Source organism: Lytechinus pictus, chromosome 13 (genome assembly GCF_037042905.1).
Source record: "Lytechinus pictus isolate F3 Inbred chromosome 13, Lp3.0, whole genome shotgun sequence".
Classification (NCBI taxonomy): domain Eukaryota; kingdom Metazoa; phylum Echinodermata; class Echinoidea; order Temnopleuroida; family Toxopneustidae; genus Lytechinus; species Lytechinus pictus.
Window position 1 is genome coordinate 4,790,744 of NC_087257.1, and position 3,858 is coordinate 4,794,601.

The following is a 3,858-nucleotide window of genomic DNA, read 5'->3' on the forward strand; positions in this document are numbered from 1 at the left end:
AACCTGGATGCGCCAGAGTAGGGGGGGGGGGCTAATTCCAAAAGATTGCAATGATATATATAGCTATCAGTTAATAACTGATGTTCATAGTTATAATCGAAAACTAGAGAGGGGGTACGGGGGGTGCTGATGTAGGCCCTAAATTTGACAAGCCCCCCCCCCCCTCAAAAAAAAAAAATATATATATAAACTATAAAATAAAGATCGTTTTGGTCTAGAGAAATTTGGCACGCAAAAAGAATAAATCTGTATCTGTATCTATATCATTAATTGAGTCAGCGAAATACCAAGATTGGCACATAACGCTAACTAACTAACTAAATAAATAATAATCAAGAAAGGATTTCACTGCAAACTGAAGGTCATTAATACATTTCTCCATTTTGCCACACCTACCAGAATTCCAGGGGTGCCGCTGCCTATAGAGAATAATAGAGGTAGCATATATCGATCCCAATGAAAATCTTGGGGTGGCCGTAATTCAGCACCCCCAGCCAGTAGCGTACGCAGGATTCCCGGGCAGGATTTTTAGGATTTTTGAAGGGGGTGGGGGTTCAAGCTGAATGAAAAGTTGACAAGCAAAAAAAAAGGTCTTTACCAAAAATTTGAGGTCGTTTCATACTTTCATACGTACGCACTCAGCAGCAAAAAAAAAAAAAAAAGGTATTCATCACAAATTAACGGGGGGGGGGGGGGGGGCTGTTGGGTATAAAAAAATTAGGGGGGTCGAACACCTGTGCCCCTGCGTACGTTACTGCTCCTTGCACCCCCGCTTCCCATGGCCATGGCTTGTCAGAGGACAAAATGGGACAAAATGTTGATGAGATGCCATGCAGCTGTGTCGATAATCATAGTCCAGGATAGAAGGGGTCGAACCTTGTTTTTTTATATATACAATGTTTTTTTATGGTTTCTTGTCAATTCGAGGGTGCTGATTCCGAATCTGAATGATGCCACTCGTGTAACCTTGAGCATTTTCTGCAAATTGGCAAAATCCAATATGGCCGCCAAAATAATCAAATTACCCATGAAAATCATAAAATTGTCCACACATTGGCTTTAAAGTACATGCAATTGTGCTGCCGGAGTGAAATAATATCTGAAAAAATGATTTTTGTCAAAATATTTATTTTGTTGATATCAAAATGGCCGCCATCATAGACCCCTGTACAATATGAATGGGGAAAATTAATTTTTGCAAAATTGAGCACTGAAATGCAAGTAATTATGATCTATGAGTGAAGCAATGTCTGTAAACATGATTGCTAACGATATATATCATTTGTTATGTCAGTTATGTGATAAATCCTGTATTTTGATATTCAAAATGGCCTTCAAAAGCCCTAACACTATTATGTACAATGTGAATGGTGACACACAAAAATCACAAGAGTGAGCACTAAAATGCATTTTGTTGAGATAAACGAGTGGAATACTGACTAAAAACATTTTTGTTAACGAAATTTATTATTTAACATGCCATGTATGTGATAAACCCTGTATTTTGATATTTAATATGACCGCCAAAGGCCCTAAAATTATGATCTACGATGTGAGAGAGGACAAAACAATCACAAGGTGAGCACTAAAACGTATTTTTTGTGGTAAATTAGTGGAATACTGTCTTCAAATATAATTTGCAACGAAATATATTATTCGGGTTTCATATTTGTGTTAAATATTGTATTTTGACTTTCAAAATGGCCGCTAAAAGACATTGGGTTTAGATAATACTTAACACTTACATCAAAATTAAGCCATTTTCATAGTAAAAATTTTGTCAAAATTATCTGTCCCCAGTTACAATGTACATACTACTTTGGGCTATGGCAGCAATTTTGAATTTCAAAGTAAGGCCTTTATTACCTCCTCAATCATTATGTGATGTATTTAGTCAGAAATCATGTTCAAGACCAAATTTTACCGATACATCACATAGTTACGTGCGTTTTTGGTTCTCATTCTGGTGATGATTAGTTTCCCTATACGCATGTTACAGAATTTGTAGGGGCTTGTGCGGCCGTTTTGAAAGTCAAAATACAGTATTTATCACCTATGGGAGAGGAAATGTTATATTTCATTAAAAAATCACGTTTTCAAACAATATTTTCCTTATACAACAGAATTATATGGATTTCATAGTCAGGCAAATCCTAATTCTTTCAAAAGTATTTGTCCCCATTTACACTGTAGATAATACTGTAAGGGCCCATAGGGGCCATTTTGAATTTTACAATACAGCATTCATCTCATGCATTTTAAATGAAATGATATGTTTCGCCAGAAATCATGTGTTTAGACAATATTTCACTCGTATAGATTACAATTGCATTCATTTTATTGTTTTTACTCTTGTGAAAATTAGTTTCTTCATTCGCTTTGTTCATAATACAGATAGGGCCTATGGCAGCCATTTTGAATGTCAACATGCAGCACAATTACCGAAATTGCAAGGGAAATGATATGTTTCGTTAGAAATCCTTGTTGTCAGACGGTGTTACACCAATATTTCGCAGTTATTGGCATTTTAAAGTCAAACAAATTCAAAGGTTGTGAAAATTATTTGTCCCCTTTTATATATTGTACACAGTATAAGGGGTCTATGACAGCCATTTTGAATATCATAATACAGCATTTATCACATTAGATAGTATACAAATGACATAGTTTTGTTAATAGTCATGTTTTCAGACAGTAGTCCACTCGCAGGTCACAATCACATGCAATAATAGTGCTCTTGTTTGAAAAAAATATTTCCCCCATTCATATTCTACATAATAAAGTATACAGGGGTTATGGCGGCCATTTTGAATATCAATAAAATAAATATTTTGTCAAATATCGCTTTTCCAATTGGTATTTCACTTCTGCACAACAACTACATGCATTTTATAGCTAATGTATTGGCAATTTTATTATTTTCATGGGTAATTTGCCTGGGGGGGCCACTTACATTGACGAGTGGATACCATGCGCGACCAAAAAAACACGTAAAAAGGATGTCCTTTTCACGATAGGGCACGTTACGTACGTAACGTGATAAGGGTGTCAAAAACACAAAAATAATGAAAAAAGGGTGTCTATTTCGCTAGGAAAATTACGTGTTTAGGGTCGAATTTGCGGGAATGATAAAACCAAAAAAAAAAAACGTTTTATAAAGGATGTCCATTTTGCCCCAACACTTCGTGTTTAGAGTCCGATTTGCGCGAGGTGTAGAAGGTGGGGTCGTACTAAACCAAATAAGGTGAGGCCGACGACCGAAGGACCCGTAACAATAAAACATTCCTGTACTTGTTTAGGGGTTGATTTCAGGGAATATTTGCCAAGAGTATCGTTTTGTTTCCAATACTTGTTAAGGGTAGGGTTTCACACGCCAATACTTGTTAAGGGGTGCATTTTCAGAATATGGAAATTACGTGTTTAGGGTGCTTTTCGAGACCCCATGGTCGCGCATGGTATCCACTCGTGAATGGAAGTGGCCCCCCCGGGGTAATTTGCATATTTTGGCGGCCATATTGGATTTTGCCAATTTGCGGAAAATGCTCAAGGTTACAAGAGTGGCATCATTCAGATTCGGAATCAGCACCCTCGAATTGACAAGAAACCATCAAAAAACATTGTATATCTAAAAAAACAAGGTTCGGCCCCTTGTCTATGGGGCCTATCCTGGACTATCACGTACACCTTTAGTAGACTATATTTCTGCGTTGCCGTTAGTATAATCATTATCATTCGTATAATTTTGCTTTCCGTATAAAATATTGCTAGCCAGTGAAAACAAGAAATAATAAAATATATATTTCTTATGAATTTTATAAATTTTTAATTGAAAAATTAGTTCATATTATTGTTTAAAAT